The following is a 23,402-nucleotide window of genomic DNA, read 5'->3' on the forward strand; positions in this document are numbered from 1 at the left end:
TCTTCATTTGCTACAACCTAAAATATTGAAAAAAGAGACATCATTTTCTTGGTCTTAGAGGAAAGTGTTCAGTGTGCTATTAAATGAAATCTGTTATATTAACAGAGGCATTTTATCACTTAAAGGAAGTTTCCTCCAATTCTTATTTTGTCAAAAGATTTTTCTGAAGAGGCCCTTGTATTTTGTCAATTACCTTGCCCACAGTTTTAAGATAATCACATGACTTTCCTTCTTTATTTTCTTAATATGATGAATTGCTTTGATTGGTTTTTGAGTGTTAAACCAACCTTGCATACCTGGGACAAATCCCACTGGTACCCCTAGATCAACCTTTGCTCTCTGGTTGGATTCAATTTTAAAGTTTTGTTAAAGATTTTTAATGTCTGTGTTCATGAGGGATATTAAACTGTTAATTTCTTTACTGTTGGGCTTTGATATTAGTGTCATGTTTGCCTTGTAGAATGAGTAGAAAATGTTTACTCCTATACTCTCTGAAAGAGTTTATATAACACTGGTAAAGTATCTGATGTTAAAGCTGAAACTCCAGTACTTTGGCCACCTGATGAGAAGAGTTGACTGATTGGAAAAGACTCTGATGCTGGGAGGGATTGGGGGCAGGAGGAAAAGGGGACAACAGAGGATGAGATGTCTGGATGGCATCACCGACTCGATGGACGTGAGTTTGAGTGAACTCTGGGAAATGGTGATGGACAGGGAGGCCTGGCGTGCTGCAATTCATGGGGTCACAAAGAGTCGGACACGACTTAGCAACTGAACTGAACTGAAAGTATCATCCTTACATGTTTAATAAAATTAATCTGGATCTGCAATTTTCATCAACAAAAGGAGTTTAAGGTCACTTGTTATCCTTTTGGAGAAGGAAATGGCAACCCACTCCAGTATTCTTGCCTGGAGAATCCCAGGGGCGGGGGATCCTGTTGGGCTGCCATCTATGGGGTCGCACAGAGTCGAACATGACTGAAGCAACATCTGTCAAAACTGTAGTGAAGCTCCCTTCTTTATTCCTCATACTGGCCATTTGATTTTTTTCCCTTTTTATTTCTTGATCCAACTTGCTGGAGTTTTATTAATTTTATTAATATTTTTAAAAATCCATTTTGTTAATTTTCTCTAAGGTATACTTTCTATTTCTACTCCTTTATTATTTATTTATAGTTTGGATTTAATTTGTTCTCCTTGTCTCTAATCTTAGAATTGAAAATTAAATCCTTGTTTTTCAAGCTCACTTCCTTTTTCATATGAGCAGTTAAATCAGCAACATTCCCTTAAGTACTGCTTGGGCTGCATCCCACAAGTTTTAATTTGGTGTGCTTAAATTAAAAATGTTTTCCTGACATTGTCTGGAGCTCTTTCTCTCTTGTCATTGACCAAATAAATTGAGGCTTACAAAATTGAACTCTAAGCTTTAGTCTCAGCTTAGTCCAGTTGCTCAGTCGTGTCTGACTCTTTGCAGCCCCATGGACTGCAGCACACCAGGCTTCCCTGCCCATTACCAACTCCAAGAGCTTGCTCAAACTCTTGTCCATCAAGTCGGTGATGCCATCCAAATATCTCATCCTCTGTCATCCCCTTCCCCTCCTGCCCTCAATCTTTCCCAACATCAGGGTCTTTTCAAATGAGTCAGTTCTTCGCATCAGGTGGCCAAAATATTGGAGTTTCAGCTTTAGCATCAGTCCTTCCAATGAACACCCAGGACTGATCTCTCTTAGGATGGACCGGTTGGATCTCCTTGCAGTCCAAGGGACTCTCAAGAGTCTTCTCCAACACCACAGTTCGAAAGCATCAATTCTTCGGTACTCAGCTTTCTTTGTAGTCCAACTCTGACATCCATACATGACTACTGGAAAAACCATAGCCTTGACTAGATGGACCTTTGTTGACAAAGTAGTGTCTCTGCTTTTTAATATGCTGTCTAGGTTGGTCATAACTTTCCTTCCAAGGAGTAAGCGTCTTTTAATTTCATGGCTACAATCACCATCTACAGTGATTTTGGAGCCCAAAAAAATAAAGTCTGACACTGTTTCCACTGCTTCACTTCACTAACTGCCATGAAGTGATGGGACCGGATGCCATGATCTTCGTTTTCTGAATGTTGAGCTTTAAGCCAACTTTTTCCCTCTCCTCTTTCACTTTCATCAAGAGGCTCTTTAGTACTTCACTTTCTGCATAAGGGTGGTGTCATCTGCATATCTGAGGTTACTCATATTTCTCCCGGCAATCTTGATTCCAGCTTGTGCTTCTTCCAGCCCAACGTTTCTCATGATGTACTCTGCATAGAAGTTAAATAAGCAGGGTGACAGTATACAGCCTTGACGTACTCCTTTTCCTATTTGGAACCAGTCTGTTGTTCCATGTCCAGTTCTAACTGTTGCTTCCTGACCTGCATACAGGTTTCTCAAGAGGCAGGTCAGGTGGTCTGGTATTCCCATCTCTCAGAATTTTCCATGGTTTATCGTGATCCACACAATCAAAGGCTTTGGCATAGTCAGTAAAGCAGAAATAGATGTTTTTTTGTGGAACTCTCTTGCTGTTTTGATGATCCAGCGAATGTTGGCAATTTGATCTCTGGTTCCTCTGCCTTTTCTAAAACCACCTTGAACATCTAGAAGTTCATGGTTCATGTATTGCTGAAGGCTGGCTTGGAGAATTTCAAGCATTACTTCACTAGAGTGTGAGATGAGTGCAATTGTGTGGTAGTTTGAGCATTCTTTGTGGGGCCCAAGATAAAGTGAACTGGAGGTATGAAAATGAATGTGTCCCCGCTGACAGAGGTGGTTTCAGAACCTCAGGACTTGGTGAGAGTGCTGCTTGTGGTGGCTGCTTGGCTGAGGCAGGCGGCTGCTTGGCTGAGGCAGGCGGGGATGAGAGTTTGGCTGAGCACCCAGGCCTGGTGACCCGCCCCTCCCCGCTCAGCTCTGCCAATGGGCGTGGCTGGTGGTGTTTTCCCTGATGGAAATTGCATAAATTGCATTCTCCAAAACTTCACCCATGGGAACTGCCACCTCTGAATCCTAAAGACCCAAATGGGTGGTGCCTGCCCCTTCACTTTCAAGTCAGGCCGTTTCTGCAGGACTTGACACATGGTGGTGGTGGGGGTGGGAGTGTCCCGGGGGGCAGGGGGTGTCCCCCGTTTCAGATACTTGGATGTGATTAAAGTGAAATAATGTTACAGGCAGAGGGACCATGGTGTGCAAAGGCTTGGAAGTGCATTTGAGTGGAGTATTTGGGAAACCTGGGGCCAGTCTCCTATCAAGTCTCCTGTCTACGGGAAACAGATTTGGAGTGGCTTGGCATGTTGAGCAGTTAGGGCTTTATCTGAATGTGATGGTAGACATGGAGGCTTTTGAACCTAGAGCTAGGGCTTTAAAAGGTTCCCAGAGGTGGGAGGGGGTCCAAAAGGGAAGGGGTATATGTATACATGTAGCTGATTCACTCCATTATGCAGCAGAAACTAACACAACATTGTAATGCAATTATACACTTTTTTTTTTTAAAGGGTTCCCTGGTGGCTCAGGAGGTAAAGAGTCTGCCTGCAATGCGGGAGGCCTGGTTTGATCCCTGGGTCAAGATCCCATGGAGAAGGAAATGGCAGCCCTCTCCAGTATTCTTGCCTGGAGAAGCCCATGAACAGAGGAGCCTGGCAGGCTACAGTCCATGGGGTTGCAAAGAGTTGAGCACCATTGAGCGACTTCACTCTCTTCTTTTTCTTTAAAAAAGAAAAGAAAATGCAACAAAGTATACAGTAAAAATCAGCTCTCATTCTAAAAGCAATTAAAACATTTGGGGGGAACCCCATTTAAAAAGATAAAAGGTTCCCAGAGGCAGCTTAGGGTAGAGTGGACATGGGGGTGGTAATGAGAGTGAAAGTGGGAGATCCTGAGAAAAAGTTGCTGGCCTGTATCCAAGAGTAACCATGAGGTCAGGACCAGAGCAGTAGCCAAAGAGGGGTGTCTGGAGCCCTATACAAAGGCTACAGGATAAAAATCTCTGGAACTGACCAAGCCCCATAGCAACCATTGCCATGAGCCTCTGGATCTAAGCCAGCCAGTTCCCTGACCTCATACTAGGTAAAATGCCTACCATATTACCCACCTTATAGCATCCTAACCAATCACCTAATGCCACCATTCCAATAGGAATTTTCTCTGTCTTGAGGCCATAAAAATTGGCTGCTAGCCTGCAAAAGGGTTCAGCTCTCCTTTGAGCTGGCCCACTCTTCTGTGTCTCTGACTCTAATAAACTTTATTCTCCTTTCATTCTGCCTCACATCTGGAAATTCTTTTCCAACTCATGCACAGACCACAACAGACTCCTGTCTAGACACAAACAAGAGCCTTTGTGTCTAGGAGCATTTTTACTTGTCCTGGAAAAAAATCTCATCTCTGATCCCTGAAACACCAGAGCAGGCTAAGACTCCCCAATCCCCCCACCCCAGCCTCCGACCTCGGCCTCCTCCATCCTGAAGGGTGCCAGGAGCACACAGAAGCTAAAGGTGGTGCCAACTCAGGAACTGTGCTTGAGTTCTGGAATCAGGCCAGCCTAAATGTGTGTGTTTGGTGTATGAAGAGTTGGGGAGAGAGGACAGGCCTGTCTGAATTTGCAGGGGACTGTGAGAGGCATTTGCAGTTTCTCTCAAAAAAAGGGGTGGGGGGGAGGAAGTAGAGTTACACCCTTTCTCATAAAACTGGTTTTAATTTAATGTCCGGAGGAAGATGACTGCCTGGCCATCGCCTCTCTCTGAGTCCTTTCTGGAAGCTTCCTTTGGTAAGTCCTGATTTCGTGGCAATTTTAAATTGACAGTTTTAAATCTAATCCTCTTTATGTTGTAAGGCAAGCCTGGCTTTTGCTCATCCCAGATACCCTTTGATTTCTGTTCAGTCCACATGTACTCAGGGGAGACGATCTTGGTGGGTTTGTGGTAAAGCAGGTATTTGTTCAGGTGGCTTTCATCATTTCGCATGGCCTCTATGTGATTGGCCTGGTCGACCACCATCATCTCGTGGCAGGCCTTGGTGGGTTTGTAAACCTCTGGCATGGACCCCACAAATAAGGCCCCTGTGTAATAAAAGTCCCCCTCATCATCAGGAATATGGGCCTGTGACTGAGGCTGGCGTTCATAGGGGAAACTTTCTTGACTAAGCTCATAGAAGTCAGAATGGAGGGTGCCAAACAAGGAGGAGAGGATCTCCATGCCCACATGATCACTAAACTTCATGTCCACATTTGCACATATAAGGTAATTCACCTCCTCATAGAAGCGCTGCTCAGTAAAATTTCTGATCCCCTCCATACGGTGCATAGAGATCTCCTGCCAGTTGGCACAGCTCTGGACCTTGAGAATGACAATCTGCTGTCCTTTCTGAAGGGGAATGCGAGGAACATAGTCTGGCCAGTGAGTGAAGATATAGTAGTTCACCCTGTGTCCCACCATGAAGTACATCTCTGCCGTCTTCAGGAACAGCTTCAGGTGGAAATGTATTTTTTTACAACAAACACAGTTAATCCAATGGTGATATTCTGAAGCTGGAACTGTTCATTCAGGATGTCAGTGTTGAAAGCCCTGTCCCAGATGATGGGAGCCAGGCAGGGGGTCACAGGAAGAACATCTTTCCTAGGGAGTATTAGAACATCTGGCTGGAGATTCAACGTGTTTGATAATCTTACACCTTGTTCACCATGGGTTTTTCTAAGAACCTTGCTTGCCCAGGTTAGGATGCTTTCCAACATCTGGCTTCTTGGATTCGGGTAACAATAGCCAAAGAAGGCCAAGGCAAGAGCTATTAAAAGAAGAAAGTTCATTCGATGAAGTAACATATTGGGTTCTTTGACAATGTCTTGACCAGCCGGGCCATGCCTCCACTTCAGACTGTTAAAGCCAGGATCACCAAATGCTGCTGAGAAGCTGCCCCTTCTCATTCTTCCACTCACAGCGGTCTCTCCCGGGCACAGGAAGGCAGAATGCATTGACCACAAGGTGCTTATGTTGCCTGGTCCTTTTGAGATTCTACCTGCCAGGGGCTCCTGGGAGTTGGGTGTTTAGGACCACCAAACTGAGTAAGACTTCTGGACTGGCAGAATCTTGATAAATTCAAGTTTGATATAAGATCATGTCAAAGTAACCAGGTGGTAGGATTCGGTCGACTGTCTACTAGAACTTCCAGGCCAGCTTGTAGGAGAAAAGGCAGGGCTCCTGAAACAGGCTCAGGAGACTAGCCGAAGGGCAGCCACTGAGCAGGTCAAGGACAGAGATTGTGATGAAAGCAGATCAGGGCAGCAGCCACCAGAGGACCTGACCAGGACCTCAGAGGGCTTGTGCTCTGGCCTTCTCTTGATACTTACTGACTGTGAGAAATTTACATAAGCACTAATTTCCTGAAAAGTCAATAAAGTTGATAACAGACTGTCTTCAAGGTCACATGCATACAGGCTGTTGTGGGCAATCATTCAGGAGGCTTTATTTGGTAATTGTAGTGGAAGAGATAAAAGATCTTTAGATCAAGGATTGTTTTCCTGTATTACTCTTTGTTGTTCTGTCGGTAAGTCGTGTCTGACTCTTTGCAACCCCATGGACTGAAGCACACCAGGCTTCCCTGCCCTTCACTATCTCTCGGAGTTTTCCCAAACTCATGTCCATTGAACTGGTGATGCCATCCAACCATCTCATTCTCTGTCACCTCCTTCTCCTCCTGCCCTCAACCTTTCTCAGCATCAGGGTCTTTTCCAATGAGTCCACTCTTCGCATCAGGTGGCCAAAGTATTGGAGCTTCAGCTTCAGCATCAGTCCTTCCAATGAATATTCAGAGTTGATTTCCTTTAGGATTGACTGGTTGTATCTCCTTGCAGTCCAAGGGACTCTCAAGAGTCTTCTTCAGCACCACAGTTAGAAAGCATCAATTCTTTGGCACTCAGCCTTCTTTATAGTCCAATTCTCACATCCATACATGACTACTGGAAAAACCAGCGCTTTGACTATATAGACCTTTGTCAGCAAAGTGATGTCTTTGCTTTTTAATATACTGTCTAGGTTTGTCATGGCTTTTCTTCCAAGGAGCAAGTGTCTTTTAATTTAATGGCTACAGTCACTATCCACAGTGATTTTGGAGGCTAAGAAAATAAAATCTGTCACCATTTCCACTTTTTTCCCCTTCTATTTGCCATGAAATGATGGGACCAGATAACATGGTCTTAGTTTTGTGAATGTTTAGTCTTAAGCCAGCTTTTTAACTCTGCACTCTCACCCTCATCTAGAGGCTCTTTAAGTTCCTCTTCACTTTCTGCCATTAGAGTGGTATCATCTACATATCTGAGGTTGTTGATACTTCTCCCAGCAATCTTGATTCCAAATTGTGATTCATCCAGCCTGGCATTTTGCCTGATGTACTCTGCATATAAGTTAAATAAGCAGGGTGACAATATACAGCCTTGATTTACTCTAATAATCACTCTAATAATCATTTAAAATTACGCTGGACATTTACTATGGAGATCCTAGGTCTTGTGTTACAGTTAGGATTATGCTGCTGAAGTTTGTGTACATTATATTGCTGACTCCTTACAGTGATCCTGGGAGGTGGATGCTACATTATCCTCATGGTCCAGATGGTAAGACAAGCTCAGAGAGGTGGGTGACTAGCCCATGACCGCATGACCGGCTGCTAAGTGCTGAAGCCAGCTAAGTAGCCAGACTCCAGGATTGGGTTCTTAGCTACTCTGTTTTCTGATCCATGGCTTCATTTGTGTGTTCTTTGCAGTTTCCTTTTCTCAGGCTCTTTTCTCAGTCAAGTGCCTTTGGGTCTCTCCCATATGCTTCCAATAGCAGTTGAGGCAGAGTCCTTAAGATGGGTATGGGAACCTGATCCAATGCCATTTTTGACTCTTGGCTTCTCGTGTTGCCAACACATGTACTTTGCTTTGCAGTCCTAGGCTGCTCCAAGCATATGTCTCCTCTAAAACACACTCCTGCCCGCCTGCTATGAGACTAACAGTGGGTATAAAAGTCCCATGGTGGGTAGGGATCATCTGCCGTCTGCACCCTGAAGCTGCCTGGTGTTCTTGTGCTACTCTGTGATACCTTGTTTCTGCCTTCCCATAGAAGTAGGTGGCTGGAGCCATGGTTTCTGAAACCTTCTCAGGGTTGTTCTTAGCATTTTAGGAGGCAAAGATGAGTGAATTTTAATAAGTGTCTTTTCAGGGACTGACACATTGCCTTTGTGATCCAGATTGTGACATTTGCCCAGTGTGCATAAGAATGTTAGTACGATCTTGATTGTCATGCCTAGTCATAATGCTGATGTAGTGGCAGACCTGTAGACAACACTGTGGTGTTGTGAATGCCAGAAGACTGAACAACTGCTTTGATGAGGAAATGACACTCTATAGTGTCTCTAAGCCTGTCTAGTTATGACACTCTCTAGTCATAAGGAGCATGGGCTTCATGTGCTTGTGGGTCTAGCCCTGTATCTGTGGCTTTGGTGACTGTCTGGGAGATATGCTTATCCCAGGGCAGTGGAAGAGGGAATCCATGAGTTTGTTCATAGCACTTCTCTGGGAATCCTGGAGGTTAAAGAACATTACAGATGAAGACGTAGAGAGGATGGAGTAGTCACCAATGGTATAGAACCAGGGAGAGAGACTCAGTGTAGCTTTTGACCACTTAAGTAGGTCCTGACTACCTAACAGATCTGCCAGGGCACTAGCCTGAGAACCTCCAGGTTTTCATGTCTCCATGGCACCACTGGCCCATGTGTCAGGCCCTGGGCTGTAACCTCCCTGACTCCAGCCTGTTCAACACAAGTACCTGGATCTTGTTCAAGCCATTACCGCTGGCCACTGTCATTGTTCAAACCCCTGTTTCTTTACCCTACTACCCTTTTTCATGGCTGAATAACATCCCATTATGTGTGTGTGTGTGTGTGTGTGTGTGTGTGTGTGTATCACATCTTCTTTATCCATTCATACAGTAATGAGCAATTTATGCTGTTTTCATTTGTGGCTACTGTGAATAATGCTGCAACATGAATAGAGGTTGCTCTTTAAGATCCTATTTTTATTTCCTTTAGATATATACCCAGAAGTGGGACCTGTTGAAAGTGTCCATGAGCATCTCTGTTGTATACCAAATGGTCCTTGGTCCAAAATATCCATGCTTAAAAAACGTTCCTGGGCTCAAATAGCCCATAATATTTATTCATACTTTTCATTTACAGGATTAATACATTAAAAGTTCTATCATGTGTTATTGGTCCAATAATTGTGTTATGGCTGCATTGCCAACCATAATGCTTTTTGCCTTGGTAGCCTAGTTAGTGATGGCACATGGGAGTAGGTTGATGGGTTGGGACTTAAATCTTGCAGAAGAGCAGGATTTATATTAGCTCTGCATACCAAGGAAGAGTCCTAAAGTAAGAGAAATGCACAGAGGATGACACATCAAGGATGGGATCTATTAATAGAGGTGTGTGGTATGTTAATTTGTCACTGAGAGTTTGGTTCATGTGACTGGGGCATTCGGTAAGGGTGGAGTTTGAAAGGAAGGGCTTGGTCAAGTCACTGTGTTAAACAAGCAGTGAACACATTGATGTAAACACATTACTGAGCTTCTGTCTTATTCAAGAGGAATGAGAAGAGGTGTGGCTGTACTGCCACCTAGTGGTTGGGCGCAATGTGTGCCATGAGGGAGATTTTTGTCGTTCAGTTGCTAAGTCCGATGACCATAAACAGACTTGTCGTCCCAATTTTGAACCAGTCTGTTGTCCCAGGTCTGGTTCTAACTGTTGCTTCTTAACCTGAATACAGGTTTCTCAGGAGATAGGTAAGGTGGTATGTATTCTCATCTCTAAGAATTTCCCAGAGTTCGTTGTGATCCACACAGTCAAAGACTTTAGCCTACTCGGTAATACAGAAGTAGATGTTTTTCTGGAACTCTCTTGCTTTTTCTGTGATCCAGCAGACATTGGCAATTTGATCTCTGGTTCCTCTGCCTTTTCTAAACCCAGTTTGTACATCTGGAAGTTCTTGGTTCACATACTGCTGAAGCCTAGACTGAAGGATTTTGAGCATAATATTGCTAGCATGTGAAATGAGTGCAATTGTTTGTTAATTTGTACATTCTTTGGTATTTCCTTTCCTTGAGACTGGAATGAAAACTTACCTTTTCCCATCCTGTGGCCACTGCTAGGTTTTCCAAATTTGCTGCCATATTGAGTGCAGCATAATAACAGCATCATCTTTTAGGGATACTGGGCATCTAACCCTCCTACAACCATCCCATCACCCAAGGTTAACGGGGATGTTTTCCTTGAATTGATAGACTAAAGAGGTATGATCTGATAAACTACAAGAAGCATCTGCTACTATTTGGAGCTGTTTTAATGAATGTGACTCCAATACTTACCTGCCAACATAGGCAGTATACTATTTGACCTAAGTCTTAGTAACATTTTTTTTTTTTTTTCAGATCTGTTTCCTCAGGCAAGGGAAAGAAAAGCAAAAATAAACAAAGGGGACCTAATTAAACGTAAAAGCTTTTGTACAGTGAAGAAAACAATATTGGTGAGAACGTAAATTGGTACAGCCACTATGGAAAACAGTATGGATGTTCCTTAAAAAATAAAAACAGAATTATCATATGATCCAGCAGTTCCACTCCTGAGTATATTCTAAGAAAATAAAAACAGTTATTCAAAAAGATATATGCACCCCAACGTTCATAACATTATTTACAATAGCCAAGATATGGACAACCAGGCCCATCAGCAGACAAATAGATAAGAAAAATATAACAATCATACATGATTGAATATTACTTAGCTATAAGGAAGAATGAAATTTTGTCGTTTGGAACATCATGGATATACCTGAAGAGTATTATACTTAGTGACTTAAGTTAGAGAAAGCCAAACACTGTCTTTGCTAATATGGAATATAAAAAATAAAACAAATGAATATAACAAAACAGAAGCAACTTTATAGATACAGAAAACAAAATAGTGGTTACTGGTCTAGAGAGGTTTGTGGGGAGGGGCAAGATAGGGGAAGGGGAATTAAGAGGTACACACTATTAGGTATAAAATACATAGGATAAAATGAAGTTATGTTATAGGACAGAAATATAACTAATATTTCATAACTTTAAATGAAGCATGATCTATAAAAATATTGAATCACTCTTTTGTATACCTGAAATTAATAAAACTTTGTAAATGAATTGCACTTCAATACATGAATAAATAAAGCTGGCATTATAATCTAATATTTTAATAAGAGAGATTTTAATATTTAATATTTTAATGGAGAAGGAAATGGCAACCCACTCCAGTATTCTTGCCTGGAGAATCCCATGGACGGAGGAGCCTGGGGGGCTACAGTCCACGGGGTTGCAAAGAGTCGGACACGACTGAGAGACTTCACTCACTCACTCATTTTAATAATACTGGCTTTTATATTTGTCTGTTCATCATTATAGAAGAACCTTATATTTTTTATGTCTTCTAGGTAGTCTTACATTCTTATATTTCAACTTTAAGGACCCCCTTTAGCATTACTCATACAGCAGATCTAGTGGTAATGAACTTTCTCAGTTTCTCTTTATTTTGGAATGTGTTTATTTCTCATTTTTGAAGGACAGTCTTGCTGGATAGGTTTCTCCTGAGAAATTCTCTTGTAATTTTATTAATGATTCCTTGTACATGAAAAATTTCTTTTGTCTTGCTGCTTTCAAAATTCTTTGTCTTTTACCAACTTAATTATAATGTGTGATTGATTATAATATGCGACAATTGATTATAATGACAGTGTGATTCTCTTTGGGTTTATCCTATTTGGAATATGTTGTGCTTTTTGAATTTGTAGATTAGGACTTCCATCACATTTAGTAAGTTTTTAGCCATTATTTCTTCAAATGAGCCCTCTGTCCTTTTCTCGTTTCCTTCTAGGACTTCCATAATGTGTACACGATTCCACTTGACAGAGTCCCATTAGACCTTTAGGCTCTGTTCATTTAAATTTTCTTTTTTAATTTCTTCTTAAATTTTTTTAAATTTCTTTTTATAACTCAGACTTATTCATTCCAAATTATCTATCTTCAAGTTTGCTGATTCTTTATTTCCTTAGAAAGGCTGCTGCCGCTGCTAAATCGCTTCAGTCGTGTCCGACTCTGTGCGACCCCATAGACAGAGGGCAGCCCACCAGGCTCTGCCGTCCCTGGGATTCTCCACGCAAGAACACTGGAGTGGGTTGCCATTTCCTTCTCCAATGCATGAAAGTGAAAAGTGAAAGTGAAGTCGCTCAGTCGTGTCCGACTCTTAGCGACCCCATGGACTGCAGCCTACCAGGCTCCTCCGTCTATGGGATTTTCCAGGCAAGAGTACTGGAGTGGGGTGCCATTGCCTTCTCCGCCTTAGAAAGGAGTCTACTATTAAACCATTTGTGCGTTTTCTCAATGCCTTTATTTTTTAACTCAAGACTTTGTTTAGGTCTTTTTTTATACTTTCTTGTTACTCCAATTATGTGTATATTTTATTTAAAAAATATACTTTAATTTTTTGTGTCTTTCTTTTAGCGCTTCTATTTTTTTTAAATGATTGTTATAAAGTCTTTTTTATAGTTAGTCTGATGCCTGTATTTCTTTAGGGACTGTTTCTGGAGATTTAAATTGTTCCTTTGAATGAGCTGTGTTTTGTCATTTTTTATATACGCCTTGTAATCTTTTGTTGAAAAACGTTAATTTGTAAAAATAGTCACCTCCCTTTGTGTTGGCAGTTTGTCAGGTATTGGGTAAGACCTCCAATCAGCCTGGTATAAAAATTTAAGGTTTTCTCAGACCTTTTCAAAGCCTGCACCCTCTCTGGGCTCAGCTGTATGCTTTTTGTCTGATTGCTCCATATACATAGCTGCATCTCAATGTCTTAATTTCCCTCAGATTCTCACTCCTGCTTCTTCTTGGGTTCTTATCTATTCTACTGTATCCATCAATTAATAATCTCTTGCCCTAAGTGTTTGAAGGTGTGCAGTCCCTGTGGTTTTCACAAGCCATGCCCACTGATTCCCTATGCTTCTTCTAGCCTGAAGTATTAGCTATGCCATTTTTGACTGTATGAGGTCTGAGTTAGGTGACCCAGAAAATAGTCTGTCAGGCAATTCCCAGATAGGTTCGAATGTTGCTTATTTGATCCACTCTACTCTCTGTGCATCACACAAGGGAACTGGGAACTGACCATCACTTCCTTAAAGTGCATCGTGATGTGCTGGGGAGGAGATGGTATAAGAGTCAGAAGCAGATGGCACAAAACTTCCTACCCCGACCAGGAATCGAACTCTGTGCTCCCTGCAATGGAGCACAGATGGGAGCACAGAGTCCTAACCATTGGACCACCAGGGAATTCCCAGAGAGTGACTTTTTCTTGATAGGGCATTCGCTTGGTTGCTATAGATCTTTGACTAATATCCAGAGGTCCAAGCAAGTTATTTTGCCCAATCCCTAGCTGTTGGTTTGGGCTTCCTGGCTGCCTCAAAGGTAAAGAATCCTCCTACCAATGCAGGAGACTCAGGAGATGCAGGTTCAATCCCTGGGTTAGGAAGATGTCCTGGAGGAAGAAATGGCAACCCACTCCAGTATTCTTGCCTGGAGAATTCTATGGATAGAGGAGCCTGGTGGGCTACAATCCATAGGATTGCAAAGAGTCAGACACAACTGAGCAACTAACACTTTCACTATGACTGCATTACTATTTCTCTCTTCATTTCTGTCTGTTGTCTCACGTTAGAGACCTCTTATATTAGATACATACATATTTATATTTGCTATATCTTCCTAGTAAGTTGACTTTCTAATCCTTATGTTATTTTTTGTCTCCACTGTCTGTTACTGTTTCCATTGTTTTCCCATCTATTTTCCATGTAGTGATGGGATTGGACACCATGATCTTAGTTTTCTGAATGGTGAGTTTTAAGCCAACTTTTTCACTGACCTCTTTCAACCTCAAGAGGCTCTTTAGTTCTTCTTCACTTTCTGCCATAAGGGTGGTGTTATCTGCATATCTGAGGTTATTGATATTTCTCCTGGCAAGGTTGATTCCATCTTGTGCTTCATCCAGTCCAGCATTTCGAATGATGTTCTCTGCATATAAGTTAAATAAGCAGGGTGACAATATACAGGCTTGATGTACTCCTCTCCCAATTTGGAACCAATCTGTTGTTCCATGTCCAGTTCTAGCTGTTGCTTCCTGACCTGCATACAGATTTCTCAGGAGGCAGCTAAGGTGGTCTGATATTCCCATCTCTTTAAGAATGTTCCAGTTTGTTGTGATCCACACGGTTAAAGGCTTTGGCATAGTCAATAAAGCAGAAGTATATATTTTTCTGGAACTCACTTACTTTTTCTATGATCCAGAGGATGTTGGCAATTTGATCTCTGGTTCCTCTGCCTTTTCTAAATCCACTTTGAACATCTGCAAGTTCATGGTTCATGTACAGTTGAAGCCTGGCTTGGAGAATTTTGAGCATTAATTTGCTAGCATATGAGATGAGTGCAATGGTGTGGTAGTTTGAGCATTCTTTGGCATTGCCTTTCTTTGGGATTGGAATGAAAACCGACCTTTTCTAGTCCTGTGGCCACTGCTGAATTTTCCAAATTTGCTGGCATATTGAGTGCAGCACTTTCACAAGATCATCTTTTAGGATTTGAAATAGCTCCACTGGAATTCCATCACCTCCACTAGCTTTGTTATTAGTAATGCTTTCTAAGCCCCACTTGACTTCACATTCCAGGATGTCTGGCTCTAGGTGTGTGATCACACCATCGTGGTTATCTGGGTCATGAAGATCTTTTTTGTATAGTTCTTCTGAGTATTCTTGCCACCTCTTCTTAATATCTTCTGCTTCTGTTAGGTCCACACCATTTCTATCCTTTATTGTGCCCATCGTTGCATGAAATGTTCCCTTGATATCTCTAATTTTCTTGAAGAGATCTCTAGTCTTTCCCATTCTATTGTTTTCCTCTATTTCTTTGCATTGATTGCTGAGGAAGACTTCTGATCTCTCCTTGCTATTCTTTGGAATTCTGCATCCAAATGGGTATATCTTTCCTTTTCTCCTTTGCCTTTAACTTCTCTTCTTTTCTCAGCTATTTATAAGGCCTCCTCAGACAACTATTTTGCCTTTTGCATTTCTTTTTCTTGGGAATGGTCTTGATCACTGCCTCCTATACAATGTCACAAACCTCCATCCATAGTTCTTCAGGCACTCTATTAGATCTAAACCCTTGAATCTATTTCTCACTTCCACTGTATAATCGTAAGGGATTTGATTTAGGTCATACCTGAATGGTATAGTGGTTTTCCCTACTTTGTTCAATTTCAGTCTGAATTTGGCAATAAGGAGTTGATCTGAGCCACAGTCAGCTCCCAGTCTTGCTTTTGCTGACAGTATAGAGCTTCTCTATCTTTGGCTGCAAAGAATATAATCAATCTGATTTCAGTATTGACTATCTGGTGATGTCCATGTGTAGAGTCTTCTCTTGTGTTGTTGGAAGAGGGTGTTTGCTATGACCAATGCGTTCTCTTGGCAAAACTCTATTCGCCTTTGCCCTGCTTCATTCTGTACTCCAAGGCCAAATTTGCCTGTTACTCCAAGTATCTCTTGACTTCCTACTTTTGCATTCCAGTCCCCTATAATGAAAAGGACATCTTTTTGGCTGTTAGTTCTAGAAGGTCTTGTAGGTCTTCATAGAACCGTTCAACTTCAGCTTCTTCAGCATTACTGGTCAGGGCAGTATCACAGTATATGTACAATATATACTGTGATATAGTATACAGTATACTGTGATACACAGTATATACTGTGATATCACAGTATCACAGACTTGGATTACTGTGATATTGAATGGTTTGCCTTGGAAATGAACAGAGATCATTCTGTCATTTTTGAGATTGCACCCAAGTACTGTATTTTGGACTCTTTTGTTGGCTATGAGGGACACTCTATTTCTTCTCAGGGATTCTTGCCCATAGTAGTAGATATAATGGTCATCTGAGTTAAATTCATCCATTCCAGTCCATTTAGTTCAGGGATTCCTAAAATGTCGATGTTCACTCTTCCCATCCCCTGCTTGACCACTTCCAGTTCACCTTGATTCATGGACCTAATATTCCAGGTTCCTATGCAATATTGTTCTTTACAGCTTCGGACTTTACTTCCATCACCAATCACATCCACAACTGGGTGTTGTTTTTGCTTTGGCTCTGTCTGTTCATTCTTTCTGGAGTTATTTCTCCACTGTTCTCCATGTTGTTATTACTTAAAACCTATTTTGTGTTGTACAGTGTGGCCGCCCTGCTCTCTATTGGTTATATGTGTAGAATATATTTTTGCAATATTTCACTTTCAGTTTACATGTTTCCTTAGATCTAAAGAGAGTCTTGTAGGCAGCATATAGTTGGATTGTTTGTTTTATTTTTAAGCTCATTCAGCCAATCTGTATCTTCTGATTGGAGTGTTAGATCCATTTACACTTAGTTACTCATAGGGAATTTAATTACCATTTTGTTAATCTCCATCCATTTTTTCCCTGTGTTCTTCTCTTAGTGTCTTCTTTTGTATTCATTGATTTTTTTTTTTGTAGTGACATGCTTTCATTCCCTTCTTGTTTCCTTTCAAGTATCTTTTGTAGATACTCTCTTTTTCGCTACCATAGGGATAAGATGAGCATTTTAGAGTTATAACAATCTATTTTGAAATGATAACAATCTCAGTGGAACACAAAAACTTTACTCCTTTGCTTCTCCACCCCCATTTTATGTTATTGCAATCACAATTATATATTTTATAGTGTATATTTATTAATATAAGTTTATAGTTTTTTATGCTTTTGTCCCTTAAATTCTGTACCAAAATTAAAAGTTGTTTACACGTCATTATAATACTAAAAGACTATATTTGTCTGAGTTATTATTTATCAGAAAGCTTTATGTTTTCGTATGGTTTTATACTGCTGTGTGATCAACTTTCTTTTCAATTTAAAGACATCCCCTTTACTTTTCTTTAGTTCAGGTCCAGTGTGATTAACTTCCTCAGCTTTTGTTTATCAATGACACCTAAGTTTTTCCTTCAGTTTTGAAGGACAGTTTTTCTGGATATAACTTTTGTGTTTGGCAGTTTTTTTTTGTTTATTTTCTTATTTAGCACTTTGAATATATCATCCCACTTCCTTCTCATCTGAAAGATTTTTGCTGAGACTTTCACTGATAATCTTTTTTAAAAATTAATTTATTTATTTTAATTGGAGGCTAATTTCTTTAAAATATTGTGGTGGTTTTTGCCATACATCAACGTGAATTATCCACAGGTGTACATGTATCCCCCCACCATCCTGAACTGCCCCCCCTCACCTCCCTCCCCATCCCATCCCTCTGGGTTGTCCCAGTGCACTGGCTTTGAGTGCCCTGCTTCATGCATCAAACTTGCACTGGTCATCTATTTTACACATGGTAATATACATATTTCAATGCTATTCTCTCAAATCATCCCACCCTCACCTTCTCCCACAGAGTCCAAAAGTCTGTTCTTTACATCTGTGTCTCTTTCACTGTTCTGCATATAGGGTCATCATTACCATCTTTCTAAATTCCATGTATATGTGTTAATATACAGTATTGGTGGTTCTCATTCTGACTTACTTCACTCTGTACAATAGATTCCAGTTTCATCCACCTCATTAGAAATGACAAATGCATTCTTTTTTATAGCTGAGTAATGGTCCATTGTGTATATATACCACAACTTCCTTATCCATTTGTCTGCCGATGGACATCTAGGTTGCTTCCATGTTCTAGCTATTGAAAACAGTGCTGCATTGAACACTGGGGTACACATGTCTTTTTCAATTCTGGTTTCCTTGGTGTGTGTGCCCAGCAGTGAGATTGCTGGGTTGTATGGAGGTTCTATTTCCAGTTTTTTAAGGAATCTCCACACTGTTCTCCATAGTGGCTGTACTATTTTGCATTTCCACCAACAGTGTAAGAGGGTTCCCTTTTCTCCACATCCTCTCCAGCATTTATTGCTTGTAGACTTTTGAATCGCAGCCATTCTGACCAGTGTGAAATGGTACCTCATTGTGGTTTTGATTTGTATTTCTCTGATGATGAGTGATGTTGAGCATCTTTTCATGTGTTTATTATCCATCTGTATGTCTTCTTTGGAGAAATGTCTGTTTAGCTCTTTGGCCCACTTTTTGATTGAGTTGTTTATTTTTCTGCTATTTAGCTGCATGAGCTGCTTGTAATTTTGGAGATTAATTCTTTGTCAGTTGTTTCATTTGCTATTATTTTCTCCCATTCTGAAGCCAGCCTTTTCACCTTGCTTATAGTTTCCTTCGTTGTGTGAAAGCTTTTAAGTTTAATTAGGTCCCAAGTGTTTATTTTTGTTTTTATTTCCATTACTCTGAGAGGTGGGTCATAGAGTATCTTGCTGTGATTTATGTCAGAGAGTGTTCTGCCTATGTTTTCCTCTAAGATTTTATATTTTTTGGTCTTACATTTAGATCTTTAATCCATTTTGAGTTTATTTTTGTGTATGGTGTTAGAAAGCGTTCTAGTTTCATTCTTTTATAGGTGATTGATCTGTTTTCCCAGCACCACTTGTTACACATATTGTCTTTTCTCCATTGTATTTTTTTGCCTCCTTTGTCAAAGATAAGGTGTCCATAGGTGCATGAATTTATCTCTGGGCTTTATATTTTGTTCCATTGATCTATATTTCTGTCTTGTGCCAGTACCATAGTATTCAGTTCAGTCGCTCAGTCGTGTCCGACTCTTTGCGACCCCTTGAATTGCAGTACGCCAGGCCTCCCTGTCCATCACCAACTCCCAGAGTTCACTCAAACTCACATCCATCGAGTCGGTGATGCCATCCAGCCATCTCATCCTCTGTTGTCCCCTCTGCTCCTGCCCCCAATCCCTCCCAGCATCAGAATCTTTTCCAATGAGTCAACTCTTTGCATGAGGTAGCCAAAGTACTGGAGTTTCAGCTTCAACATCAGTCCTTCCAAAGAACACCTAGGACCAATCTCCTTTAGAATGGACTGGTTGGATCTCCTTGCAGTCCAAGGGACTCTCAAGAGTCTTCTCCAACACCACAGTTCAAAAGCATCAATTCTTCGGCGCTCAGCTTTCTTCACAGTCCAACTCTCACATCCATACATGACCACAGGAAAAACCATAGCCTTGACTAGATGGACCTTTGTTGGCAAAGTAATATCTCTGCTTTTCAATATGCTATCTAGGTTGGTCATAACTTTCCTTCCAAGGAGTAAGCGTCTTTTAATTTCATGGCTGCAGTCACCATCTGCAGTGATTTTGGAGTCCAAAAATATAAAGTCTGACACTGTTTCCACTGTTTCCCCATCTATTTCCCATGAAGTGATGGGACCAGATGCCATGATCTTTGTTTTCTGAATGTTGAGCTTTAAGCCAACTTTTTCACTCTCCACTTTCACTTTCATCAAGAGGCTTTTTAGTTCCTCTTCACTTTCTGCCATAAGAGTAGTGTCATCTGCATATCTGATGTTATTGCTATTTCTCCCAGCAATCTTGATTCCAGCTTGTGCTTCTTCCAGCCCAGCGTTTCTCATGATGTACTCTGCATAGAAGTTAAATAAGCAGGGAGACATTATACAGCCTTGACGAACTCCTTTTCCTATTTGGAACCAGTCTGTTGTTCCATGTCCAGTTCTAACTGTTGCTTCCTGACCTGCATATAGATTTCTCAAGAGGCAGGTCAGGTGGTCTGGTATTCCCATCTCTTGAAGAATTTTCCAGTTTATTGTGATCCACACAGTCAAAGGCTTTGGAATAGTCAATAAAACAGAAATAGATGTTTTTCTGGAACTCTCTTGCTTTTTCAATGATCCAGCGGATGTTGGCAATTTGGTCTCTGGTTCCTCTGCCTTTTCTAAAACCAGCTTGAACATCTGGAAGTTCATTGTTCATGTATTGCTGAAGCCTGGCTTGGAGAATTTTGAGCATTACTTTATTAGCGTGTGAGATGAGTGCAATTGTGCAGTAGTTTGAGCATTCTTTGGCATTGCCTTTCTTCGGGATTGGAATGAAAACTGACCTTTTCCAGTCCTGTGGCCACTGCTGAGTTTTCCAAATTTGCTGGCATATTGAGTGCAGCACTTTCACAGCATCATCTTCCAGCATTTGAAATAGCTCCACTGGACTTCCATCACCTCCACTAGCTTTGTTCTCAGTGATGCTTTCTAAGGCCCACTTGACTTCACATTCCAGGATGTCTGGCTCTAGGTGAGTGATCACACCATCGTGATTATCTGGGTCGTGAAGATCTTTTTTGTACAGTTCTTCTGTGTATTCTTGCCACCTCTTCTTAATATCTTCTGCTTCTGTTAGGTCCATACCATTTCTGTCCTTTATCGAGCCCATTTTTGCATGAAATGTTCCCTTGGTATCTCTAATTTTCTTGAAGAGATCTCTAATCTTTCCCATTCTGTTGTTTCCCTCTATTTCTTTGCATTGATCACTGAGGAAGGCTTTCTTATCTCTCCTTGCTATTCTTTGGAACTCTGCATTCAGATGTTTATATCTTTCCTTTTCTCCTTTGCTTTTTGCTTCTCTTCTTTTCACAGCTATTTGTAAGGCCTCCTCAGACAGGCATTTTGCTTTTTTGCATTTCTTTTCCATGGGTATGGTCTTGATCCCTGTCTCCTGTACAATGTCACAAACCTCCATCCATAGTTTATCAGGCACTCTATCTAGTCCCTTAAATCTATTTCTCACTTCCACTGTATAATCATAAGGAATTTCATTTAGGTCATACCTGAATGGTCTAGTGGTTTTCCCTACTTTCTTCAACTTAAGTCTGAATTTGGCAATAAGTTCATGATCTGAGCCACAGTCAGCTCCTGGTCTTGTTTTTGCTGACTGTATAGAGCTTCTCCATCTTTGGCTGCAAAGAATATAATCAATCTGATTTCGGTGTTGACCATCTGGCAATGTCCATGTGTACAGTCTTCTCCTGTGTTGTTGGAAGAGGGTGTTTGCTATGACCAGGGCATTTTCTTGGCAAAACTCTATTAGTCTTTGCCCTGCTTCATTCCATATTCCAAGGCCAAATTTACCTGTTACTCCAGGTGTTTCTTGACTTCCTACTTTTGCATTTCAGTCCCCTATAATGAAAAGGACATCTTTTTTGGGTGTTAGTTCTAAAAGGTCTTATAGGTCTTCATATAACCGTTCAACTTCAGCTTCTTCAGCGTTCCTGGTTGGGACACAGACATGGATTACTGTGATATTGAATGATTTGCCTTGGAAACGAACAGAGATCATTCTGTTGTTTTTGAGATTGCATCCAAGTACTGCATTTTTGGACTCTTTTGTTGATGGCTAGTCCATTTCTTCTGAGGGATTCCTGCCCACAGTAGTAGATATAATGGTCATCTGAGTTAAATTCACCCATTCCACTCCATTTAAGTTTTTTGATTCCTAGAATGTCAACATTCACTCTTGCCATCTCTTGTTTGACCACTTCCAATTTGCCTTCATTCATGGACCTGTCATTCCAGGTTCCTATGCAATACTGCTCTTTACAGCATCAGATCTTGCTTCTATCACCAGTCACATCCTCAACTGGGTATTGTTTTTGCTTTGGCTCCATCCCTTCATTCTTTCTGGAGTTATTTCTCCACTCATCTCCAGTAGCATATTGGGCACCTACTGACCTGGGGAGTTCCTCTTTCAGTATCCTATCATTTTGCCTTTTCATACTGTTCATGGGATTCTCAAGGCAAGAATACTGAAGTCGTTTGCCATTCCCTTCTCTAGTGGACCACATTGTGTCAGACCTCTCCACCATGCCCGCCCGTCTTGGGTGGCCCCACAGGCATGGCTTAGTTTCATTGAGCTAGACAAGGCTGTGTTCCTAGTGTGATTAGATTGACTAGTTTTCTGTGATTATGGTTTCAGTGTGTCTGCCCTCTGATGCTGTCTTGCAACACCTACCGTCTTACCTGGATTTCTCTTACCTTGGACATGGGGTATCTCTTCAAGGCTGCTCCAGCAAAGTGCAGCCGCTGCTCCTTACCTTGGACGAGGGGTATCTCCTCACCGCCGCCCCTCCCGACCTTGAACATGGAATAGCTCTTCTAGGCCCTCCGGCACCCGCACAGCCGCCACTCCTTGGACTTGGGGTAGCTCCTCTCAGCCGCCACCCCTCGAGCATGGGGTCCTCCCGGCTTCTGCCCCTGACCTCAGACGTGGGAATCTGTGCACCGTCACAGCTGCCCGCGCTCTGCCTCATCAATAGCTAAGTAGAATAGGCCCAGTTTTGTCTGTCAGGAAGTGTTGGGCTTTTTTCACACTAAATAGGGCTACAAAATTTTTTAAAACATTGTAAAGCAGTGAATTAATCTTCCATTTTAAGAGTATAGCAATAGAAAAATAAATCTGAAGTAGACAGAACTAAAGAAATGATAATAGAAAATATACAGTAGGGAAAAATTAACATCAAAAAAATGGACTTTGAAAAGATTAACAAAACTGACAAACTCCTAGAAAGACTGACCAGGAAATGAAAGGAGAAAACGGAAGTGATCACTAATTATCACTTACACCACTAGGCATAAGTGGAGGCATCACTACTATGGATTGTACAGTTACTGTAGGGGTAACAAGTGACTATGAGCACTTTTCCATGAAGAAAATTTCACTTCTGTAGGGTTTTACCATGAATTCTATTACAAAGTTAAGATATTTTCCCAATGTTACACAAACTCTGAAAATGGAAGAGATTTTTCCTAACTTATTCAATGAAGACAGCATTACCCTAAAATAAAAACATAATACAGAAATGTAAAAATTAGTATTTCTCAGGAACATAGGCATAAAATCTTCAATGAAATTTTAGGAAATCAAATCCAATCAAATACAAGAGGGTGATCTAGCATGACCAGCCCTTTGGATGAGGTTTGTCTCAGGAATCAAGGTTGGTTTAACATTCAAAAACCAGTCAGTGTAATTCACCATATTAGGAGAATAAGGAGGAAGAAGCCATATTATTATTTCAAATGTGTATGCAGAGTAATACCAATCCCTATCAAAATCTCTCAGCCAGACATACATTGGAGGAATTTCCTTCATGTGATGAAGCAAATATACAAAGAGCCCAGCTAACAGCATATTGAAAACTTTTCCCTTAAGATCTGGGACCTGGAAAGCATGTCCATTGTTCTCCATCAATATTTGATATTTTACTAGGTGTCAGAAAAAAACATAAAGGTAATAAAATACAGACTTAAAAGATTTTAAAAACTCTCTTTATTCACAGAAGTCATGAATGTGTATGTAGAAAATCATGAGGAATCTACAAAGATA

General features: G+C 41.1%; 1 pseudogene; it reads right to left on the bottom strand.

Annotated features, from left to right (window-relative positions):
• Window positions 1-4,693: 4,693 nt before the first annotated feature.
• On the bottom strand, window positions 4,694-6,103 carry LOC147353631 (histo-blood group ABO system transferase pseudogene; annotated as a pseudogene).
• Between the last annotated feature and the right edge of the window lie 17,299 nt (window positions 6,104-23,402).

The sequence above is a fragment of the Bos grunniens genome, chromosome 18 (genome assembly GCF_055505025.1).
Source record: "Bos grunniens cultivar Pamir isolate PY7600 chromosome 18, Bosgru_T2T1.0, whole genome shotgun sequence".
Lineage (NCBI taxonomy): Eukaryota > Metazoa > Chordata > Mammalia > Artiodactyla > Bovidae > Bos > Bos grunniens.